Below are 26,395 nucleotides of genomic sequence, written 5' to 3'. Positions count from 1 at the left end.
GACTGAATATTAGGAGAATACTGAAGTATCTTGTTAAAGGTAATAAAAGCTTAAATGGAGGGGGGGTGTTGGGGTGGCAGTGAAACTACGAAGAAGAAATATGCATCATCATGGGAAAAACTGGGAGCAGCCTTCAGACTGGAGAAGAGAGAGGAAGATATACATTTGCAAACAGAAATTTTAATGAAATAGAATGGTTAAATATTGATTACAAAAACAGAAACTATTTCATGGAGCCAGGTACTGTATTTTTTTGAGAACAGCTCCTTCGGTTTAGAGTATCTGTGTTATTCTTTTATGGAGAACACCAATTTATATGCTACTTTTAATAAAGAGAGGCTTTTCATTTGAGCAAAGACATAACCTTATAATTCAGGTATCCAGAGGTACCCTGGAGGTCTCACGAGATACGGCAATGCATGGACCATGGGCACGGTGGCAGAACCACGGCCAGCCCCATGAGGTAGTCTTACTGAGCCATTCCCATATCAGAGACCTTGAACTGTACTCCTTGATCCACTCTTCCTGCCCTGAAGTTATTTTTCCTTAAAAAATACCAAACTGAATTCCAACCAGACAATACTTATTGGAAAAACAATTCAAGAGAATTGTACTTATGAATATTGAGGAATAGATTCTGATGACGTTTTCTATCAATTCTTCCCCTCTAAATTCTTGCCCTGTGAAAATAAAATTTAAAGACCTAAACCCTTTCCATATGACTAGTTACCTAAACTCATAAAATGAAGCCAGAAACATATGTTAATATTATTTTTTGTGTTTTGATAGAATGGAAAACAAGTTATTCCATTGTGACAGAACAAAATATTATCACTCGGGGTGGTAATACTCATCATATGGATCCCTAGAAGATCATATTAACTTTGAAAAGCACACAGTTGTCTTACAAAATAATGCTTTTAATTATAATTAAAATGGAAGAAAATCCCATACCTGAGTGGAATATTACTTATGTATTGGTCATTCTCTATTAGGCACAAAATCCTTGAGGATCAGACAACATTTTTTTATCTATGTATCTTCAGACTTAATGCAGTGCTTGTCATATCATAAACAATCAAAAATATTTTTTGGATAAATACCATTTTAAAAATACAACACTTACATAGAACCTACTATGCACCAGGTACCCACCAGAAGTGATTTACCGATATTAATTCATTTAATTCCCATTAGAAAAACCTCATTTTACAAAGGAAATTAAGCTACACAGAGGTTAGATTCCTTGCCCAAAATCATACAGCTTCTTAGGAGGTGATGGAGCGGGGCATGAAACTGAAGCAGAGGCATGACAGAATCTGCGCTCTTAACCAATACTGCTTTTTAAAAAATGCTGTCTTTAAATTAAAAAATATCTATAAAATATATATATAAATATATATTTTATTACAGCATTGAACTTAGAATAAGAAGACCTAGGTTCAAACACACATTAAATTTACTTGGTTTGCAGCATTGAGCAAGTTCATTAACCTAATGGGTCCTTAATTTTCTTATATGTAAAATCAGAATAAAAGCTGGTATGTCACAAGGCTATTGTGAGCTTTAAAGAAAATACTTTATGTGAAAATACTTAAACATAGCCGGCACCTGGGATATGGTATTTGGTGCGCCAAGAAGGATGGTACTATTTTCTCTTTCTCTCCTTTCAAAAGGCTACGTATTTGCACATTAAACATCATGTAGGTCTTAGCAAAATGAGATCAAATTCTATGTTTCATAAAGCATTGTTTCCAACATCTCTTAAAGCTAGAGTTAATTTACTAAAGCATTTTCTGGACAGTCTGATAAGGTTCAAACTCAATAGCTTTGTTTTCTAGGGGAAAAAAAAATTTTTTTCCCGGAAACATTTAAACATCTACATCAAGGGAAAAAAATCTCTTTCTTCTAATTGGGATATCAAGATATAAAATTTTTTTTTAAAGAAAAACAAAGCTTAGACCAGCAACAGAACATACGGCATTTATGTTCCAAGACCCTCCGACATTTACCTGCTCTAACCAAGCCCGACGGTAACCACCTCAGTCAGTGGTTCCCGATAATGGCTGCACAACACAATCTCATTAAAAAACATCAAAATGCAGACCCCTTCCTCAGATATTCTGATTTAATTGATTTGGGATAAGGTCTGGGCAACCATATTTTTTTTGAAAGCTCTCTCATTGATTCTAATTTGCAGCCCGAGTTAAGGATACTGGTTTAGGTTATCATTGAAAATATCACCCTTCTCCAATTTCCACTTCACTTTTGTCTAATAAAAGCTAACAGTAGAAAATATCTTTATTCATGTCAACACTGAAAGAGAAGTTCACCAAGAATAGAGTTTTCCTCAACTCCAAGCACCATGAAACAATAAAACTATAAGATTATTTACATGTTCTTGTGAATAAATTGTAATAAGAATTTCATGTTTACTATGCTTAGTATGTTGGTGTGGTCAATAAATAATCTTAGAGCATTTTACAATGACTATTACTCTTGAGGCTATAGTTCCTGAAATTAACTGTAGACTAGAGGCATGGGACCAAAGCAAATCTCGGCCGATGGACGTTTTGAGCTATGTTAAAATACTGAATAGAAATGGGTGCCTACTGAGAATACTGACTTACACTGCAAAGATATTTTGCAAATCTAATCACCTTAGATCCTCTCATAATGCTAGTGTAGAAAACCAGCAGTTTTGACTTTTTAAAGATCAGTTCTAACTGGACACATAGTAGGCTAGCAACATGCTATTAAAAACCATACATTCATTAGAAGTCCCACAACACTAAAAGCATTTCTATTTTGTCTCTAATGGGAAGCCAAGGTTACGCAAATGTATAAAATATTTGCTTTCTATTATCATCTAAGACACATTCAAACTTGGACACTCTGCTATTTGTAGATTAGTTTCAGAAATGATATGGTCACACTTTGGTTTATTTTGAACATTTCACTTTCAGTCACCCAATAATTTAAACAAATAGCCTTGAACAGTTGATTTGGTTCAGGTTAACTACGGCCGTCAGAGACTTCTGAAGATCGGCAATGGAACCCTGCCTTCTAGTCTTGCATGTACCATGTAATACTAGGTTAAAGCTTCCAGAGAGAGATTTTCTTGGGTAGATCTGCAAAAGAAAGCCTCAACAATGGGTTAAAAATCTAACTGGATTGTTGATTTTTGACTTTGACCAGATTCCCTTGAACCTCAAGGAAAATTAATGTTTCAGGAAGAATTAATTTGTTAAAGCTTTTCTTGATGTCTTTCACCCAGATGACATCTTTGGAAAGAGCATCATGAAAAAAAGAGTACCCTTTTGGAAACTGTGCACACAACATATTTTTCCTAATAGGTGTGAAGAATGGCTGCTATGCATAAATGATTGTTGGAAAATAATTCTCTGTAAAACATGACTTAACAAGCAACTCCATTCACCACTGTACTCATTTCTAGTATCTAGAACAACCATGACACATCACATAGATGCCGATATTATCTGTTTGTTAGTTAGTAAACACCCTTTTGAAAAAAACCACAACTTTCATCCCATAATTTTCATACCCAGTCAGTTGGAGAATAAAACTTTTGAGGGAAAATTGATATTAACAGCATAGTAAAAGTCACACGAAATCCGAGGATGCTTCAGTACGAAACCCTAAGTTTTAACACCTGCCCAGGACAGCTACCTTTTCTTTAATCAAGAGTAAAGAGACAACTGAGACTAAGTCGACCCTAATCAGAACCTCAAGCATCACAATCAAACCGCAGTTTTGCAATCAAAAAACAAGGTACCTGGCGCACCTTCACCATTAATCACCCCCGAGAACATCCCAAAGCTTTAAGTCCTGGTCATTCCGAAACCCTCCTTACCTGGAATAATCTCACTGGGCGGCCGGGCACAGATCAGGAGAGGCGAAGGGCATTCGCAGGTGGTGGCTCCAGAGATTCAGGACCTCAGGCTCCAGGGTGCATCTCCTGGGCAGGAGATGCCAGCCGCAGGGTGAGGTGCAGACGGTGCGCACCTCTCCAACCCAGGAAGGTCCGGAGCGGCGCGGCACAGCCCACCCAGAGTCTGGGGGGCTGGCCGTCCTAGGAGAGAGCAAACTGCGTTAGTCCAGAGCTCTCCCTCTCATGCCCCACTCCCGATTTCCTGACACTTTAATTCTGCCCTAAGTGATCGTTTATACCTAGTCCCAGTTTTTATTATAGGCTAAAAGGCAAACGCTTTATCCCCCTGCTTGATTTCCACCTCCCCAAAGTCCAGGAGGCTCACCTTCCCGGCGCCTTCCTTCTCTCGCTCAGCTGTGAGCTGTGCGTAAACTTCTCCCGACTTAAGTCTTATACTCGCCCGCTCCCCCGCCCCACCCCGCCCGCCTGCCCCCCCTCCAACCCCGTCAGGCAGCAGAGGAGGTGGCAGCGGAATTGATGAGCGCCAGCCCCCCCGCCCCCCGAACCCTCCGGCCCCCGTCAGCCCGCTCTTGTCCCTGGAGAGGGAGGGGGAGCAAGAGAGCTCCGAGCGCCTCCGCGCCAGCCCCTCTTGCCCTGGTCCGCGAGTGGGGCTGCGCCCACGGCGGCTGCTTTGCTCCAGTCTGGGCTGGGGCTCACCCCCACGAGCCCCCAAGACTAAAACGTGGTGTAAACACGGGAAGCAGGCGAGAGACCCTAGTTAGATTTGAGTAGAAAGGAATGGGCTGGGGGATTCGTAGCCTGTCCCCGGAGAGAGCTTTCTGGGAGTCTTATCCCCCTCCCCAGAGGATGCAAATTCTGGAGGGAGGTGAGTTTCCAAAAGAATCCACCTCCAGAGACCGTGCCCACCTTGGCTTCTTCAGCCACTGCTTGGGGGACAGCACCACCTGGGAGCCTGTGGAAAGAGGGTCTGTAGTGGACGAGGTGGTGAAAGTGGGATGGAGAAGGTGGGAAAACGGCTGGCTAAGATCTGGGGTGTGGAGAGGAAGCAAGAAAAGGAGCTGGGAGACAGGAGGAGTGAAGAGGGTCTTGAGGGTCCGGAAAGCGCAGGGAGAGCGTTCAGAGTTGGGCAGCTGTCTGGAGCTGGAGGCGCAGGCTGGATTTGGGGGAAACAGCGCCCTGCATGTAGGGGGCTGCGGACGGGGACAGTAGCCTACCGGGAATGAGCACAGTGAGGAAGTGAGGAAGACGGGGGTCTTGAATGCCTGCCTCTTCCCCACTAAATCCTTTGATGCCCGGAGGAGCCTGGGACTATCCGATTCCAGGCAGGGCGCTACCCGGGCTGGAGGGAGCGCTCTTGGAGGCGGGCAACTTGGTTCCAAGGACACACAGGCTTCAACATCCTTTAGCCCACCGCTGGATAAGAGAAAGACAGCAGCGGACACTTTTTTCCTAACTCTGTTCAAGGGGCTTTGGGCTAAGAAAGCAACATCCCGCCGTGTCCCGGGACTGCAAGGTGGTCGTGGACCGTCCAGGTTACCAACACTATGTACTCGGCAAAGGAAATAATGGTAACAGCAACCAAATAGGACGGGAAGAAAGCCAGACGGCAACACAGCACACTTTCCGAGGCAGTGCGAGTTTCTCCTAAGCACTCAGACGACAGACGTGCCCTGTGAATGGGACTGCAACCTGCACCCATCCCTTCCCTGGAGAGATTACACTATAGGCAAAAGGTGCGTGTGCTTCTGTCATATTTTGAACTCCCATTTCCACCCTAGGGGGAATTCAGTGACCTCTAACTCATGTCACTGGGGGCTTTCAAGGGAAGATAGAGTCCAGGGGCAGATCAGCTCTCCAAATAGACCTTATTAGGGGTTTTGTTTCTCAGGCTCTTTCTTTCTCCCCTCCATAACACCTCCCACCATCACCACTTCCCTGCCACCTCCAGTCTGGTGACCCAGTGGGCTGTGTGTGACTCACCATGCATTCAAACCCTACAGCACCGCCCCACTGCAGGGAAATATTCTACAGTCCCTTGATTCTGGGGATCTAAGTGGGAATAATGCATTTAGCAGTATGAACAAATGTGACTAGGAAAGGTAGCTGGGCAATTGGGAGAGGAATCTCGCAAAGGAACATACACACACACAGAGCAGTACAAACAAAAGCTATACAAAAATCTTTTAAATTAGGACATAGATATGAATATTCACTCTGTGCTTTGACATCGTCCTGGGTTCAGTAGCTTCCTGCTTCCCAGCTACTGCTGTCCAGTTAACACCTGACCATGCCCTCCTTTAAGAATTCTCTTAGGTAACATTAATTATCCCTTTTTGGTACAAACAAGCAGATAATTATTAAAGTTGTTTGAGTATTTCCTGTGGTCAACTTCTGGGGGCCAAGCATTGAGAATTTCCTTATTGTAACCCAAAATCATGGCAATAACATGGAATCAGGAGGATTTTTGTTGAGTGGAGAGTGTTGCTGTCCTTTGCACTGTGTGTTGGAGCAAGCACAGGGAGATTTTTCTGTTGGAGATTAACCCTAGGGCACCCTACATCACTGACTGACAACCAGTATTCTGAAAGCCGAATGAGGCTTAGTTCTGTAAGGCGACTGAAGGTGTGTTTGACACAACCCTTCACCATAACTTAGAGACACAAAACAAAAGTCTAAAAATTAGTGAGAAAAATGGCATGAGTGTATTATAAATCTTAAACTGTGAGTGATACAAGCATAAGGGACCCAGACAAATTAAAGCGCTAATTGTATTAGAGACAATATTGAAGGAAAAAAAGGTGAGTTCTCTGCAGGCAGGTTTCAGGGAAGATGACATGGGAGAAATGGGATCAAAAATGAGGCTCTCTGGTCTCTCAAGAGGATAAAATTCACTTTGTCAGCCTCAGACGTTTATTGAACACCAAAGGGGTTTGCACCTGTTAGAAGCGCTTGGAATCTACAGAAATTTAACCCTACTGGTGTCTTAACACTATCAAAATATTTTGTGTATAGATACAGTGTTGTAGATCCTTGGAGAGTGGGTATTAACCAGGGGATGGTCTGGTAAGAGGACTTGGCAGTGTTTTTGGAAATGATGTGAGGCCATTACTGGGTTCCGAAACCAATTTAGAGGGCACAAGCTACATTTTAAAAATGAAGTGGAGTACAATAGAAGATAGTAGATTTGTCTCCTGTGACAAGTCTGAGCATGGTTTCTTGAAACTCATGTCTTCTTTATATACATATCTGTGTACTGAGATACAAAGTAAAGTATATTTCTTTCTGTAACTCACTATCAAAAGTATCCTAAGATACTTGTTTATAGTAAGTGACACTTTATATAGAATACCTTGTATTTGCAAAATAAGCCTTCAAATGAAATTAGTTCATCAAAGGGGCATTCAGAAACATGCATCTTAAAATGTGATAAACACATCTGAAATTTTCTCTCACTAATCATTACTTTTAAATTCTCTGTCTTTATGAGACTTTGCTCCTTTCCTTCTGCCCCTTTTCCTCTTTAAAAAGAGTGGCTGTGTGACCTCTCAGCCTTGTCTCTCTAGGACAAGGTTTACTCATCTGCAAAACCAGAATTCGGACCATATCACTTTAATGCCATTTATGGTTCTAGACTTCAGTGATTTTTCCATAAAATCATGAAATTTTTGAATTGCAAAATTCCTTTCATTTGAAATGAAAGGAAGATTGCCCTTTATTAAAAACGAACTCTACTAAAGCTTGTTCTTGTTAAATATGATAATGTAAGGGAAGGTCACATTTTGGGGGGACTGAGAAAAGTCATGCATATAAAAATGTATGCATTCTATAATATTTGGAAGAAAAATCATTTATCAAGATAAGTGGATTCAAGTTTGTTCTCTTCTGAAAAGAAATTTAGAGAAAAGATTTCTGGCCTCTCTTAGGAATCCAGTTCCTAGCTTTAGTTAACTCTCCAATCAGTAAAGTTTTCCTTACATTGAAATACAGCCCAAGCCCTCATACATATGTGCTGGCAATTTAATGCATACTTATGTCATAACACATTGGCCTATCAAACCTAGGGGGACCCAAAAATACAATATGTAGCCCCTACTTTCAAGGAACCCACAATCTATTTGAGGACATTTGTTTCTTCCTCTTGTAGCCTCCTTCCAAATAGACAACAGCTGGTGATTACCCTTTATATAATTACCCATCACAGCTTTATAGATTTCATCACCACAGAAAGAATAATAATTCACCTTGGTGAAAAATATTTTCTGTTTGAAGCAATTTGAACTTCCATGTGATAGGTTAAGCTCTCTTGAGGGTAGTCCCCTGTTTTGATTTTCTGCCTCTTTGCCAGAAATAGGGGCTGATGCACTTATAAGTCTCTCCTCTCTCTTCATCTTTCGAAGGGTATAACACAGTTGTGTTTCTCTACAGAACGTGTCTCCTGGCAAGGAAAAAACAAATTCCACTTAAGCTAGGAAGTGTCTTTCCAGATTGTACTTACATGAACTTCACTTGGGTTAACTGTTTACTTTATAAATAAATAACTCAGGGTAGGAGGGGACAGTGGGGGCATACAACATTAAGTAGCAGTGGAAATTACCTGCTCCATCCCTGATAAAGTTGGGAAATACCCAGATACTTCCTAACTTTTAGAGAGAATTCTAGAGGAAAATTCAGGATCCAGGAGAAAAACTGCAGAAGCCAATCGTGCACGCATTTATGTATTTATTCATTTAATAAATAGTAATTGAGTTTAAAATGTTTACATTCTAGTGGGAGGGTGTAAAGATATAATAAACAAAATAAGAAATAAGCTGTTGATTTCAAATACTGACAATACTATGAGGATCATGGGCAGAGGACCGAGAGGCAGGCACAGGGCAGCGCTGCCCTCGGATGCTCAGGGAAGGCCCTCCTCCAGCTGAGATGGGAGTGAGAAGACGCCAGCCGTTCTGAGCTCCTGAGTAAAATCCTCACACAGTGCTGCTTTGGCCCTCGTTAAATGAAAATAAATACCTGGAATCTATTCTTTTTATGATTGTGTGTGTGTGTGTGTGTGTGTGTGTGTGTGTGTGTGTGTGTAAAGGGCTCTCTGTAATTCAGTTGTATTTAATCTGTGGTCAGAAATCCGGGAAAGAGGAGGTATGTGACTTTCACTAAGTCAGGTAGGCAGTAGTAATTTTTTAGTATTTTTTAGGAAAGAACCCTCACATGGCACTAGCCTTTTGGCTTGGACTGTCTCAGGGAATGTTGGAAGAGTGCTAAAATGCAAGAGAGTATACACCTTCCCTCAGAACTAAAGCAAAACCTGACTTTAATATCTACGACTATTAGTTTTCCATTTTCTGATTAAAAATCAATAGCTTTATTGAATTCATTTTATTGAATACCTACCACCTACTATATGCTAGGCCTTCAATGCATTATCTTCTTTTAACTCTATGAAGTAGGTATGATTATTATTCCTCTCGTAGAAATGCAGATACTGATGCTTAATGGTTTGACAAAGGAGCCCAGATTCTAACATAGGCAGTCTAATATATTAGGCTGGCTTATATAAACATTTGACTGGCTTAGTATATATTTGACTGGCCTTGATTCAGTAATTATTCAGCACAGATATATATTTTTATAGATTAAAAAATAGTGAGACATTAGATTATTTTAACAGGAAATTCTAACCGGATTCACATATTTTAAAATGACAAAAATTTTTTTCCCAAAGAATAATTTCTGTTTCAGCCAACTATGAACAGAACACCTAGCCATCTGAATTACAGCGGAGTTTTGCCTTCTAGGCATAGTATAGTCTAATTGGGGAGTCAGACCATTTAAACAATTAATAATAATTCAAAGATCTGCATCAGAAGTATGTTCCAGTGCCTGGGAGCTCAGAAGAGAGGGGATTAATTCTGCCTGGGAAGAGATTTGTTTTTACTAGTTATCGTCTCTCTGAAATCTAATACTCTGGCACTAACAGACTCTGATGTGGGTGGGTGAGTGTTAGAAACACAGAGCTTCACGTGCCTCAGAAATAATATTTTCCCATTTTTAGTATAAAATAAGAGGTGACATTTTAAATTACATGGTAAATATACATAAATGACATCATGTAACAAAAGACAATATTGTCCACATAACTTTTCCTTGGATATTTTGTTTAAATATTTATAATAGATTCTTTCCAGTTCATAGTTTAAACAAAGATGTTATTTTGATGATGATTTGCATGGCTGGGGCATTTAAAGGGTAGAAAATAAAACAGAATCAGTGTAAAACATGGAGAAAAGATATTTTAAAAGCAAAATAAAAATAGGGAGGAACAAAATTGACCCAATTGCTAAAACTTGAGGTTTTAAATGTAGGAAAACATTTTTATAAAATTTGTAACCTGCTGCCCCACCAGCATCAACCCTGGCTGTCGGGAGGAGATGGAGGGAGAGAACAGGGACACTAGTTTATAAGGGACACAGAATCAGAAGGACTGCTTTACATCAGGTGGACCTCTCAAATGTCCTAAAATTTTGTGGTTCTAAATAACAGTAGAATAAGCCCGTGGTAGGCATCTATAAATACTTCAGAAGTTGTTTTTAATTGAATAAGTTACGCAGAGAAGATGATGACAAGGGGGCACACATGTTTCAAAGGTGGAACCTGAGAAGAGAAAGGAGTCTTTTTGCATAAAAGAAAGCATGACCAGGAACAAGGGTTAAAAGACAGAAAGGGCTATGAAAGATCAGGTGTTTCATCCCTGGGGTGATTCTTAAACTACCCTTGTTACCGAGGTTGTCGTTCTTAAAAATTGACCACAGAGTACTAAACTAATTACAGATTACTAGATACATATATATGGTTGGGGAGTGAAAAACATGTCTTAGGAATTTCATTAACAGCCTCTGCCACTTTACCAGCAGCCTTTACCAGCCTTCCCTTTTCTACTTCAAAGGGGGGCAGCATTTTTCCATGTCCTCTTTATTCCTATTCTATTTAAGGAATGTTTTCTCTCTGATATTGTCTCTTTCAAATAGCTGTTCATATTTTACCTTGTTTTTCTAAACCCTTTTCTGATATTCTTTTTTCCACATACTCAAAGTTCCTACTTATTGCAGCCTGCCTTCCCCTAAGAAAGAATACCTGTTTTTATTTTCATCATTCAATGATCAGCCAGCTAGATTCTCAGCGTTTTGAAGATATTTCTATATTATTATTTAAAAGGAAATATTTTTATGTTTTTAATGAGTCTGTGTTCCGAGCTCTTCAAAAAAATGAACAAAAATTACCTATTGTTACGCAAAACGACAGAGTTGATTAAGGATTCAGGGTAGTGCTTCTCAAATTTTAACATGACACAGACCACCTGGGGATCTTGTTAAAAGGAAGATTCTGATTTATCATATGGGGTGGGGCCTGTGATTCTGCATTTCTAACAAGCTTCCATGCCCTATGACGCTGGCTTATGGATCATCCTTTAAGTAACAAAGCTTTAGAATCACTCCCTTTAAATATACACACCATCTTATAAACTTTACTCTTTTTTAAAATTTAGAATTATTTTTTATGCTATAAAATACATTACTGCCTGACCATAGAAAATAGAACTAATTCTGGTTTTCTTGATCTTAAAAATATCTTAGCAACTATCTGTAGTAGAAGTTGAGGACAGTTGTCACGGAAGAGGGGTGTTGTTGATGAAGACATGACCCTTATGCAGGAGGAAGTTGGGAAAGAAGTTTACTCTTGGGAGATATTATGGACATCAATCACTTTGCCTGGGAGGATATTTGGTTTTAAAGAAACTAGCCTCCCTTAGAGACAGATGAGAGTGATGGTGGTGGAGATGCTTGGTATTAGTGGTGATATTGGTGGTGATAGTTGATGCTGGTGGCTGTGGGGTAACGGCAGTTTTGCTGTTAGTAAAGGGCACAATGATGTGGCAAAGACAGTGGTGAAAGTTGTAGAGACTTGACAGTGATTGTTGTTAGTATGATGGTGATGGTGGGGATGACTGTGATGATTATTGGGTAGATATTGCTATTGGTGGTGGTGGCTGTGGTGATGATGGTGATAGTGTTGGTATTTGCGGTGATTTGATGATGGTGGTTATAGTCATGATAGTGGTGATAGTGTTGGAGAAAGTTGTTGTGGTAGTTATAATGGTAATGGTAATGGTGGTGGTGGCAGTTGAGATGTGGGTAAAGGTGGTAGTGATGGAGATGTTATCAGCTGCACTACATAGAAGAGAAGCAAGGATTGGTTTTCAATTCTGATTCAAGCCATTAATGTCTGTGTACTTCTGCAAATTACTTAATGTCTCTGAGCCTCAGTTTTCTTATTTGAAAAATAGTGATAATAAAATACTTAGCTATGAGTACCCTGTAAGGATTAATTTAAATAAAGCATGTGAAGCCTTTAGCAAAGTGTAAGGCATATAGCCCATATTCAGTACATGTGCTGATTATTTATTGGTGAAATTGCCTGACTCCACATTCATTCTTAACTTGTAAGTGTCCAAACAGGTTGAATTCTGACTTTTTTCTTTTTATTTGGTTTATATTTTCTTTTTGTCACATACTCATTTGCTCAGAGTAAGAAGGCGCAGATTTTACAGTGACCTTTGGGTGATAAATGAATAAAGGCAGTTTAGTAATTTCCTATTTAAAAATTTCTTTCTATATTTTCAGCCTTTTATAAATTAACACTTATAATAATACTTATTTCTATCCAGAAAATTCAACAATCCTATCAACTGGGAGGTCAGAGCCAGTGTCCTTGTAAATGGATGTGGATTATTTTCCATACATCTTTATTATTTGGCCTAGGATCCATCTCGGTACCATCTTTCTCCTGCCCACCAAATGAATGCTCAGGAAACTCAAACAAATTTACATTGGCTATAGGCATACAAAATTTCCTCCTTGAAAACTTTAAGTGACCTAATAAAAAAATCTAAACTTTCCAGCCAGGCATTTAAGATCTTTCCAAGTTGTACTTCGGTAGCCAATTATTGTCCAATTCTCACCTTATCCTGACACATTTTGGCCAAACTAGGCTAATTCATCCATTAGCAGGGATAGCTTCAATTTATTAGATACCCATCATGTGCCAGACACTGTGTTTAGCATTTTATATGCTTTATCTTATTTGATCTTCACTTTATCCCTACATGGAACATGTTATTATCCTTAATTTACAGATAATTAAAGCTCAGATTATTTCAGTAATTTTATCACCATCACAAAATGAATAAATATTCTAACTCTAGATGGAATCCAAAGGCCTACTCCTTCCAGGATCTCATGCTGCCTCCCTAAATCTCTCTTGTTCCCCACTTCTCTGCTTTTGTGCATGGTGAATTTCCATTATGGAAAGTCCATCCCCCCCACCATTATTATTATTTTTTTAAATCCTAAAAACCTTTCTAGGCTTCACTCAAGTGGTACCATATGGGAAGTGCCTGGATTTGAATCCTAGTCATGTGACTTTAGGACTTAGGCAATTAACTTTCTCTCTCTGTGCTTCAGTTCCTCAGCTTAAAAATAAGAATGACAATAATTTTATGTGTATCCCAAGGTTTATAAGGATTAAACGTACATATGTCCATACACTATAACACATACACACATCTTTATCTGCAGTTACGAAGAAGTTAGATCAGTTCTTGCACAAAATACTATATCGGTGTTTCTTATAAAAGCAGAAGTTATTGTAGAGATCATCTGGAAAAATCCTCCTAACTGGAAAAATGATGAATCTGAAACATAGGACTTGTAACCCTATCCTGCGCTACATAGTTGCTGGGACAGCCAACTCTAGAGTTCAGGATTTTCACTTCTTTTACCAGAATGTTTCTTTACATCTTCACACTGGAATAGTCTGCTTTGTAAAATCTTTCTTAATTTGCCTCTGAACTTCATTGTCCTTTGTTCCTCTCTGATGAGGAACACTACATTGCAACTATTTGAGTATACGTCTTAACCCTCTAACGCAGTTGTGACATCCTTGGGTGCAGGGAGACTTTCCTACTCATCTCTGTTTTCCACTCAACACTGGTGCTCAGTGTGCAATCACATTGCATTTCATGAATTGACTGAAAATTTATTACAGTGATTAGAACTGATTATTCATTTGCTAGAAATTGAAATCTAGGTCTTTTCGTATCAATTTTCCATCCTCTCAGCAGCTCTGAGGGGTGGGTACAGTTTCACAGAAGAGGAAACTGAGGTTCAAAAGCTCACAGAATGAGACTGGAGGGAGGTCTAAAAACCAACCAAAGTGCAGTTGAACACTGGGTCATTTGCTCTTTGGGTAGCTATATCTTGGTTGCTTTCCTTCAATGTAGATGAAAGAGAATTGTTGGTCTATTATTTGCTCTTAATTTCTGAGCCATGTTGATTTTCCTCATATTTTTCATTCTCCTACTTGTTTTCTTTATTTAATCGAGTTTTTCAGGAACTTGAAATATACATTTTTTTTCTGTCTTCGAAAGTAATAAATGTTTCAAGGGGAGGGTATAGCTCAAGTGGTAGAGCACATGCTTAGCATGCATGAGGTCCTGGGTTCAATCCCCAGTACTCTCTCCAAACATAAATATATAAATAAACCTAATTAGCTCTCCCATAAATAAATAAATAAACCTAATTGCCTCCCCCTCAAAAATAATAAAAATAAATAAAATCTTTTTAAAAAGTAATACATGTTTGTTGCAGAATATTTAGAAAATAAAAAGGAAGAAATAAATCACCTATAACTTCAGTCAGAAATAAGTAACATTAACCTTCTGGTTCTTTTCTCCCCAGTAATTTTTCCATGTTAGAAATACAAATTGTATCTGCTTATCTTTCTCTTATTTTAAATTACATTTAAATTGAGATTATCATTTCCTTTGCAACTTACCTCTTTCAGTCATCATCTAGGATCTGATGAGTAAAAGTGGTTTAAAAACAGATGTGAAATAAACTATTCCAAACCCAGGATTGTTATATCTGGGGGTGCATATGATAAGGGGTTCAAAGTATAGATGACCTGGTTTTCATGCACTAGGGTAACTCTTTTCAGGTTTTGCCCAGTCCAGAATCCGTTTTCTTCCAGCCATGGCTATGGCAGGACAAATAACATCAACCACCATTATCGTGGCTCCTGTGCAGAAACAACGCTTGGCAGTCCAGCTAAAGAGAGTCTATTATTCAGGGTAATAGGCACAAACATTTAGAACAAAGCACATTGAAAATTTTAGCATTTGCATGAGTCCACTATAAGTATTAGCATTAATCAGAATTAGAGAAATAAAAAAGATAGAAAGTCTCTGCATAGCATTTTAGGTCTATGCTTTCAACAGTGGTAGAGAAGAGACTGATACTTCTTTACATTTTGTATAACTTTCTAATGAAGTAAACATCATCAATCCCCTAGCAGTTTCCAAAACCAAGAGAAATAAGCAGAGCAGACTCTGGATAAGAAGGGAGGAAACTCTGTTAGACAAGAATATTGATGTTGGGTGGGTCTGAGGGTTTTGCCTATTGCCTACAGAGCAGGTCTGAAAGTTGTATCAGTAGGAATTAGGTATGGCTGCAAGAATCCCAAATAACTGTGGAATGATAATATTAAAATTTATTTCGCTCATCAAAAAGTATATTGACATGGGCATTTGAGGGATCATATAGCTAATAAGATCTGCTCCTACCAAGTCCCCAAAGATCTGGGCTCTTTTGAGCTCCTTGCTCTCTCCTTCCTATGGTGAGGCTCATGTCCTCATGAGCTAAGATAGCGCTCCAATGACTGCAACCACATTTCAAGCAGTAGGATGCTGGAAGCAAAGAGAAAAGCACCAAAGAGTGTATGCCAACTTTCTTTTAGGATAGTTCACAGAAGCTGCCATGTGACTCTTGTACTTAGAGCTCACTGGGCACAACTTAGTTATATGGCCATAAACTACAAAAGAGTATGGGACAATCACATGGGAGAATCAATTTGTATTCCATACCACCATATGCTAAAAATAATATTATAAAAGAAGGGGAGGATAAATATCAGGGTCAATTTTGATCTCTTCTAGAGAAGTTATTATAAGAACCACAGTGAATGTTTTATAGCTTATTATATACATAATTGTATTTCAGGTAGCTGTTTAATAAAATTAAATAGCCTGTGAGCCAAATCCAGCCTGCCATCTGTTTTGTAAATAGTTATATGGGAGCACAGCCATGCTCATTGACTTGTGTATCGTCTATGCCTGCTTTCACACTACAATGCAAAGCTGAGTAGCTGCGACAAAGACCTGAAATATTTACCATCTTGCCTTTTATCTAAAAAGTTTGCCAATTCTTGTTCAGACGCTAGAGTATACTTTCACAAATTTTGAATGAATCCATTCTTCTTTTGTTATTGTCAGGTCCCTAGTTAAAAGAAGCCTTTTATATTTTTATTGCATTTAGGTGCCTCTGTAAATAAGATGTTCTCTTATTTTGTGTATTATTGCTTAATGAGAGGGAGAAAGGATGGGGAGTGGGACTTAGGATTTATTGGTACAGTTTTATTTCTTAAAAAAAATCTGAAGTAAATTGTGATAAAATATTAACACCTGTCAAATCTAGGTGGCGGGTATATGGAAGGTGGTTATTATTTTGTTTTTGTTTTTGTGTGTTTAAAATAATCTATTATTAAATAATTTACAAATGTTGAAAAAGTTACAGCACCTCCCCCTTCAAAAAAAGAGTATGTAATCTAATTTTGGTGCCATTCCAGTTTGGATGTCCAGAGGAAGCCCCTTACAGAATGGTGCCTTGAGCAGACTGACGCCTATTGGAGTGTGGTATTTTTTGTAGGTGAAGCTCCAGAATCATATCAGCAGTTCCAGAAGCTCTGCACATCTGTAAAATGTGTCTGCCTCTGTTGTGAGCTCCCAAAATAGCACCTGCATCCAAAAACAGAGAGGAAGGCAAAAGTCTCCTAGAAAAGGAACATACTATGTTGGGATTGATACATTTCTGAGATGAGAATGAAGTAATAGGATTCTGCACATTACAACTGGCAGAAAATCCAGATCATTTACTCATAGTAGGATAAATTATTTAGGAAGACCAAAACCATGCTATAGACTCTTTTAATATTTATGTTTTTGTTTTTTTTTAAAGGGTACTTTTAATCTATAAGTGTGTGGATATATAGAGGAAAAAAATAACAAATCCCTAAATTATTTAAGATTTACCCTTTAGAGGCAATAAATTAAGTCTCATTGTTTCTTTGGGAGAGCCTTCCTATATTAAAGATGTGACATTGCCATGTATTTAAGTAGGTAGAGAAATTTGAAAAGTTCTGCTGCAAAAATTGTACCCAGTCAGCCTTTCACACACATATATACGCATAAAAAAAGCAGCTGCTTATCTGCCAAAATTGGATAGCTTTACCAAATGCAAGTTTAATTAACTGGAAAAGAGAGTTAAATTTTAATAAATAATTAGGGTGATTATTAAGCACTATGGTGCACTTAAAATGTGCTGTATAAATGTAATAGCAGTACAAGTGTCTCCCAGGTTTAGTTCCCTGCTTATTTCAAGTCATTACCTTTTGAGAATAAAACTAAAGTAATGGATAATTTTTTTTTCAGGGAGAGAGAAAACTGTATAAAACAAAAACATTTATTTGGGTAACATGACAATACATTTTATATCAATTCAGAAAAATCAAGCGCCTACTATGCACAAGGTAGGATATTATATATCAATGATAAAAAAATTGATAAAATATGATCTCTGCTCTCAAAGAACCCATAGCCTAGTGGTAAAAAGGGAAGTGGAAAATTAAGTCTCACACAAAATATAAGTGTTTTAACAGAGGTATGTGCTAAATGTTTTAAGAGCACAAAAGAGAACAATTGATTCTGAAAGGGAAGCATAAAAAATGTGCCATACGTGTACACATATGGGTAATATGAGCAGGCAAAGAGGGGAAACAGAGAGAGCACCTCATGCAGAGGAAAGAGCACCAGGCAAGTCATAAAGGCGCACCCCAAGTGCATATCTTGTTCGAAGAAATGTGAATTGCTTCATGTTCCTGGAGTAAAGGTCATGGGAAATAAATGACAGAAGGTGAAAATACAAAGGTGGTTAGGGACAGATTGTCATTGAAGGCTTTTAAGGAGAGGTTAAGTATGGTCAGATCTCGATTTTAGAAAATAGATTGTCTTCAGTTGAAGGGGAAAGGGACAGGAAGGATGGAGACCAGTTATAAGAATGTCCAAATGATCTTAGTGAGAGATGGAGGTGATGGTGGCTAATGCAGATCATTCACAGAGACAATCGAAAGGAGGAGATTAAAAAAAAAAAAAAAGGAAACTTGCAAAAGTAAGTCCATTTAGGGATAAGAGAGAGTAGGTAAAACTGGGTAGTAAAGATGATGACATAACCGTGGTAGAGAACGTGTGAGTTGGAAGCAGGGCAGGAGAAAATAGTTATTTTTTCATTTGTAATGTCTTTGGGTTACTGACATCCATATGATAATAACAGTATTCAGATCTAGAATTCAGGGCAGAAGTGGGACCTGGAGGTGGACCTTGGGATTCATCTATAAATAAGTGACGACTGAGGTTGTGGGGTTAGAGAAATTACTCTGTAATAAGGCATAAATCAAGATAAAATGAGGAAGCAAATGACACTTCATGATTAGGGCAACAGTTTAAATGGATCTGTTCCTTTTTGAAGCCAAGGGTGTTGCTATTTGGAGTTTCCTTCTCCACTACCTGACAGAAATTGGGCTTGATTACCTACATTCTCTCTCTCAGTAATTATTGTTTTTATTCTTCCAACTAACAAGCGTATTTGTAAAGTATGCATGGTATCCCACTTAGTACTGTCCTATGGCCTTTTCTCCTCCCCTCCCCTTTCTTCAGGAAGTATGCTATCCTGTGATCTCCTGATGTCTTCCCTCTATCTGAAATTATCCGGTAGGTAAGGAGCACCACACAGATGATGAAACAGAAAAATCATAGCCAAATTGCAGCAACATTATGGGAAGAAGTTGTAGCAAGCATATTCATGACTCTTCCATAATTTGCAATTTATTTTATTATTAATTTAATGTATAGGGGATTATCATGAGAATTAGACTCAAGAATCATATTACCTTTAGAAAAGCACATTTTCTTCAACAATAAACTTGAACAGAATGCTGGAAATTAAAATGAATTCCTGTATTTCTGTTGCATTTGAACATTTTCCTTTTATCATAAGAACATTAATTATGTGTGGAAATAGTCCTAACACTTTGTTGTCTTTGTTGCTTATGCTGTGTGTGTGAATTACGGGAAATATGAAAGAAATTCAAGACAATTTTTATCTATTATCATCTAACTTTGACTCATTCTTCTTAGATCAGCTTTCAAATAATTATTATATTTGCTACTCGTGGGCCAAATTCAGTTACAAACTCCATTTATAAATTTCAAATCACACAAATCATCTACCTATCATTTACTACAATTAATTGAAGATTATCTAGCATTTAGCAGCAACCTAAGTCAATGATGATTCAATCTAATTAGGTCTATATTGGTTGGGATCAGATTTGGCCATATAAAATGGGAAAACCCAAAGTAATAGGCGCTTACACAAGGGGAGTCTTAACTTACTCGTAGAAGGATCTAGAGTTAGGCAGCTGCTGGCACTGTGAGGACTCCATGATTGTCAAGGATCCAGTCTCCCTTTATTTTGCTACTCTGCCATCCTTAGAGTCTTAAGCGACAATTGTACTTTCTCAGAAGTCTCACAAGTTACCTGCTTTCATTTTATTGACTTGAACTGTGACTCTTCACAAAAAAATTGCATGAAGTGTATGTACTCTTTTAGCTAGTAACTCGGTCACCCAAATAAAATTGGATTCTCTAATCATTTCACAGTGTATGTAAGTCAAATAAATCATTATGCTCTACACCTTAAACTTATATAGTAATATATGTCAATTATCTCTCAGTAAAACTGGAAGAGAAAAAATACAAAATATGTAATTGAGTTCTGTAACTGAGGGTGAATGGAAAGAATGGATCTTTGGAAAGGCAATTAACAACCCTGTCACAGTCAGTTTACCATCACACTGGTATTTTAATATAAAATATAAGAAACTTACTAAATTAATTTCCAAGCCAATGATGGGAATTTATAGTATCTGGTTCTCTAACTAAGTGCTTTGAGATTTCAATTTACAAAATAGCATAGATTCATGTTTCCCAATGGCAGAAAATCAGTGCAGTATAATCTATAAGATTATTTAATTCAGAAAAAAAGGCATTGATTAAATGCAATATGGCAAGAAATCCCTAACTCTTTAGGAACTTATTACTGTGCCATCAAGAAAAAATAATTCATCTTTCAAATCCCAGTATCCACTTATGAAACCCTCTGGCAGACCTGTCTGTCTTTATCCATTAATTCCTTCTAACTGTTCACCCCACCTGCTTTCACACATACCCTGCCCTTGTGTTTTCTGCAACTAGTACTTGACCTACCTTCGCTGACTTGCATAACAGCTTCTTCCTTTATTCTTTGAATTTTCATCATCTACTTTCTGATCTCCTACTTTCATCGATTTCTGGTTATCTTTAGTTCTCAATCTACTTTGGTTTGTACTCATCTGAATGTATCTTTAGCATTTGTGATCTCCAAGAAATGCCACATATCTAAGTTCTCAAACTTTGAAAAATTATGAGATTTAGAATCATGCAGATCAAAGTCCAAATCTCAGCTTTATTGTTTGCTCCTGTGACTATGGACAAATAGATTAATTTCTCTCAGCCTAGATTTCATTTGAAAAATAATGAGGAACAGGTCTACCTCATTAAGTTGCTAAGAGAATTAACCAAGGTACCACAAGAAACTGTATATGTCCAATATTCCCCCATTCCTGTCATTCCTGTGATTATCTTCAGAGCAGGTACAAGGTCTTATATAAAGACTAGGAAACTTTCTGGTAACAGAGTGGGCTCTTTATAAATGGCTGCTTTATGAAGGAAATGCCTATTTTCACACATCCTATTTCATATGTGCATGCTGGTACATAGGGACATATCTGCATTAGTGGATCAAGACATGACACTGGCATTAAGAGATCATGATTCAAATCTTGGCTCTGAAACTTGAGTCCTGTGGGACCTCAGGCAAGTCACTATATCCACATCAATCTCAACTGGAATAGTAACACTTGAATTCAAGTTTTTCGGGGAGGAGATATATACTGGAATAATTTTACATTTTACTATGGTGATGTAGTGCTCTGAAAAAGCATGCCAAAATTTTTTTAGTCTTTTTTGAACAAATAGAAATATTACCTTTATCTCTATTTTAAAAAAAAACTTTCCATACTCAGTTGATGATGAGGATGATGACGATAACGGTCTGCCAGGTACCGTGCCAAGAACTCAGCATTATTTCAATTAATACACAATACCCCAATCGGGCATTCCCTATTAATATCCCTATGTTACATTCAAGGACACCAGGGCCTAGGAATTTAAGATCCTGCCCTAAGCAGCTCTTAGGCAGTAGCTGAAATCCAGGCACTCTGGCTCCAGTGTCTGTGCTATTAATCACCACATTACACTGCCTTTCAGTTGATTCTATCTTTTAAATATGTCTCAAATATTTACCCTCTTTTCCGCTTCTAAAGCCACTACCTTAGTACAAGGCCTCATTTTTTCTTACCTGAGACACTGTCTTAGTCTTTTAGCTTGTCTGTTTCCTCAGTTTTCTCTATCCCCCATATTTCTGTTGGAGCTATGTTCCTGAAATATAAATTCACACATGTCATTTCACTACCTAAAAACCTTGTCTGAATCATTATGCCATAAAAATTAGAGTCCAAACTCTTCAGCGTGGCATACAAATCACTCTACTATTTGGAATTTCCTGGCATGAGTTCTCATGAAATCTTTCTCTCCGGTGTAACCTTCATCATTGCGTTACTCAGGCCTGTGTTAGAGCCACACAAATCTGCTGTTAGTAGCATCCTCTATTCCATTTTTGTGGTTGCTCCAGCTTTTGTCCTTGCCTGCCACCCAGTTATTCCACCTTTGCTTCTCCAAGTCCCTGTCTTTGTTTGTGTGCTCCCCACAAAGCAAAACTTGAGACAAGGACTTGGGTACAGGTGGTTAATTTGGGAGATGATTCCAAGAAACAAGAGTAAGATAGTTGGAACAGAAATATGGGTAATCAGAAAAGCCAATATAAGGACACTTCATCAACTTGGGGGATGTATGCACATGTAGTTCTATTATATGTTGAATTGATAACTAATGCTTCTAAACGCTTGTTGTTGCTAAAAATCCACTGATGTTTCTAGCATCCTTTTACCTTAAATCTGCCCAAGAACCCCAGGATTTATTCAATTCTAAAGAGTAAAATTTCAATCTGATTTTCAAATGCTAGACTGAGAGATGGTTGAGAGTTCATGAGTCTGTTTTTGCTGCTGCCTCCTGATGGACCTAGTGGCATGGTTGAAGATAGGTCACACACAAGACTAGGAATGCTAGTTCCACTCTGTAGAGATGCCCTTGCCAGTCCATGGTGACCACAGTACCAAGAGGTCCTGATTTAGAATAACTGACATGCTCAACCATTGTCTCCCAAAGCAAGCTGGCTGGGCCCCAAAAGGCTTCCAGTCCCAGCCTTCACCTGTTGCTGGTAATCTCTGAGGTTCCATGTCAACAGGCCAAACTGACCTTTCCCACTTGTTTCATTTCCTCTAAGGAACTTTAGAGTTCATTTCTGCCAGCGGACCTCAGAGAGCGCACCTCAGTCTCTTCCGCCAGCTTTCCTTAATTTATAGTCTTCAAAACAGAGGTCAGATTCTCAAGTTCTTCTTTCCCAAATGGTATTAGAATTTTTTCTGCTTATTGTCTATTCTTTCCACTGAGGAACTTTGCATACTAGGAATGTCAGAAAAGCCTGAATTGATCCAAAAAAGGTCATTTCACACCCTTCCCACACAAACTTTTCCTGTAAATATATGCCTAATTATTACCTTCTATTTGCATGACAAAGAAGATTGGTTCTAGTGGCTTCTTTCTGAACCAAGATTTCATCAAGATGTTATCATTGCTGCCTGTATGATCAGATGTGTCCTCAACTGGCATGATATTTATGTTTTAATTGACACTCAAATACATTGATAATATTATAATTTCCATACTATTTTAATACTACAATGAAATTGGAAGCTTTCCTAAATATAAAGACTGTAATTTATACAGAATTGTTAAACTTTTAGTTTAATTATAAACAAAATACTTCACAATATTTTCATACACTGTTTGATCCCAAGCTAGAGCATACCTTTAAAAAATAGACAGTTGAGGTTATAATATACTAGCTATCCTGCAGCCGACTGATGATGGGTTTCTGAGAATGCATCCAGAATGCTGGAAGAATAAGCTAACTTTGTTTCTTGCAGATTCATATTCATCTGGGGATGTTCTGAGGGTTGGTTAGTGGAGCTGTCAGGGGATATCTTCATGAGGAACCAAGGAGCCGGGTATAGAGAGAAAAGAAGTACCTATTCTGGGGGCTGACAGCCAGCCCTGTTCAACTCTCCTTGATTATCGTAAGGCCTGGGGAGAACCCTCTTCACGACATTTCACTCCTGATGGTTTTGGTTTGTCATGGTAAAGTGATGCTCAGATAGATTGTCTGGTAGCTCTTTGAGGCTCCATGCCAGAGTTCTGAAGTCAGGGGGAGATAATACAGAGTCAAACAGCAGGTGTCGCTGATATTCTTATACAAAGCTGGGGAGCAGTGTTATCTTTGTGGATTTAGCATCAGAACAGTTGAAGTGTTTTTGGAAAGCCATCAGTTCAATGATGCAGGTGAGAGAAAAGCATTTCACACAGCTTCACTGGGCAACAATGATGGGTGTCGCATATAGATTTTCTCTAGGATATTGGGAACTGTTGGTCAGGCAACGTGCTTTTGACCTGAGACTGTGTTTTGAATACAGAAGAAGGTGACAATTTTGAGCTACACAACGAATATCTCCTAGATACCCAGATTTGAATCAGAGAGAAAGGACTGATCTTTCCAAAATCCATGATGTGAGAAGAGAGAGAGAGAGACAAGACAGACAGACAGACTATAATATTATATTACCAGGCTGGCAGCCAGGAAAAGACATAGTAAATAAAATTATTCATTTCTCTCCTTTGAAATCATCAGGTCCTAAGTATCTCTATGAGTGAAATCATAATCCTTTAGCAAAATTTACTGGTGATGTTTAATAGTACTTCAATATTTTCAGGGTTCTTTCTTCTACATTTGCCTCCTGACCCTTTGTGTGATCATGACCAACACATTTAAATTATTTAAGCCTTGGTTTCCTTATCTGTAAAACAGGAATGATAATAGCACTGCCCTCACAGGCATTTTTAATGAAAATTAAATGAGATAATCATATAATTTGGCATTTACCAGACACTCAATGCATACTTTTAATATATAATATTCACTTCTTTAGACTGCCTACAATTTTGCTTTTTAAAGTTCTTTTCACACCACACAGAAGCCTTTGTTAAGCTGTCATGACAGTGATAACTCCTGGGTCTTTTTTCATTCTTTCTTCTCCAAGTGGTTAAATTATTTCACAGCTTATCAGCTGTGATCCAGTTCCACAATTCATACCCAGGCAAAACTGCCTCCTCAGATAGGAGAGTTGGGTAAGGAAACTACAAAATCAGGACAAAGGATGTTAAATTGCTATTTCTTGACATTATGAAATTTTGCCTGCTATTAAGGTGCATGCCCAATTCCTGCTTGGAATATTCTGCATTTCCTTACATTTTACAGAGCTGACTGACAATTTGATAATCAGACAGTCTAAGCGAAAGACATTGTATCCACTTCTTAACTTGATCCACCAATTAATGCAAGCAAACAATTCCTACATTTCACTTAATAATTGCACATTAAAACAACAGCAGCAGCAGCAGCAGCAACAACAAAACAGTGGTCACTTAGAACCACCTAACATCTGAACCCTGCTTCTGTCTCCTTCCTGGAAAGTCCCAAAGACATATCTATGTACAAAGAAGGCAAAGTGATATTTCATTCTTGGCTGGAGTTTTTGCTCTGAAACCCAGTGTAAAGCTGTAGTAGGTAAGCTGGGCTTCTTCTCAGACTTGTGGATAGAAGAGAAAAAGAGTTGAAAGGAAGAGTGAAGAGTGTGTGGCCCTACTCTGTGGTAGCAGCTCCAGGCTTATCAGCACCTAGGCTTCATGGGAAGTGCCTAAATGGGGCCACACCTCTCCATGACAAATTTGTTAGCTAGAGGTTACTCCCCTAGAAATTCAGTGCAGTACACACTCTCTCCTGGTGGTAGAGTATTTTTCACCAGATTCAGATTCATCTCTGAGGCACAGTAAGGGGGAGAGGAGTTGAGAAGGAGTTTGAGTTTCTTTCCCCCTAAGCCAAGATTGTTGTCTTTGTATTCATCCTTATGTCAATTCCATGCAGTTAAAGGTCAAGTCTATGGTCAGCAAAGGGCCTCTCTAGTGGGACAAGAGATCAGCAAACATCAGTAAGTCCTACCTGCATCACCGAGGTGATTTTCTTGAGCACTGCTCTCATTTTGCGCATCTAGGATTAATGATAGAGGCAGTTCAGCTCCTCTGAGCTCTGTTGTTGTATAGCAAATTATCCCCACATTTAGCAGCTTAAAAACAACAAACATTTATTACCTCACACAGTTTCTGGGAGAAGGGAATCTGGGAATAGCTAAACTGGATAGTTCTGGTTCAGAGTTTGTCAGAAGGCTGTGAGACAGGAAGGAAGGGGGCAAGGCCATTCAAGGAATAACACAGTAATTAACAACAGGATGGCGGAAGATTCAACCCCCAGTAGGCCTTGAGACTCAAGATGGTGGGAGATTTGACTTCTAGCAGAACTTGAGCTTCATTATATGCTCATTGTAACATATTAGCATGGTGAATTACATGCCTACACACACCATGACAGTCCCAAGGCTAACCACAAAAGGTCAAAGTGGGAAATGGCCAACTTCCTGGGAATCCCAGCCCCTTTCCCAGGATAGTTAGACTGGTCGTTCCACTTATTAGCATATGAAGCTACTGAGCCCATTAAAAACTGGCAACACAGCGCCTCGTGGCCGCCTTTTGGCTCCCTCTTCTTCAGAGACGGCCCGCACTCTGTCTTATGGAGTGTGTACCTACTTTTACTCTAATCTAAGCACCCAATCCCCACACTTCGTGGCCTTTCTCTTGCCTTTTGAAACAGCCTACACTGTATGCAGTATGTATCTCTCTAAATAAATCTACCTTTACTCAACAGTGGCTCGCTCTTGAAATTTTTCCTGTGCGAAGCCAAGGACCCACACTTGGCGGGGCATGTCCCAGGGGCTCAACTGAGGCATGGGACACAGCCCTCCTCATGCCCCACATACGTTTTTCCTGCATCAGTTGCACTCAAGATACCAGGGAGTGCTACAGTCATTTGAAGG

At 38.7% G+C, this 26,395-nt stretch overlaps 1 protein-coding gene across 1 annotated transcript in view; it reads right to left on the bottom strand.

Moving 5' to 3' along the window:
- The window catches only part of CALCR (calcitonin receptor), a 93,595-nt gene extending 89,510 nt beyond the window's left edge, over positions 1–4,085 (bottom strand). The window contains exon 1 of the mRNA XM_074366616.1: positions 3,875–4,085. The gene's annotated coding sequence lies outside the window, so the exon portion shown is untranslated. The remainder of the gene's footprint in view (positions 1–3,874) is intronic.
- Positions 4,086–26,395: the final 22,310 nt, after the last annotated feature.

Source organism: Camelus bactrianus, chromosome 7 (genome assembly GCF_048773025.1).
Source record: "Camelus bactrianus isolate YW-2024 breed Bactrian camel chromosome 7, ASM4877302v1, whole genome shotgun sequence".
Classification (NCBI taxonomy): Eukaryota; Metazoa; Chordata; class Mammalia; order Artiodactyla; family Camelidae; genus Camelus; species Camelus bactrianus.
Note: the sequence above shows the minus strand (reverse complement) of the source record. Positions and strands in the feature narration are given on the sequence as shown.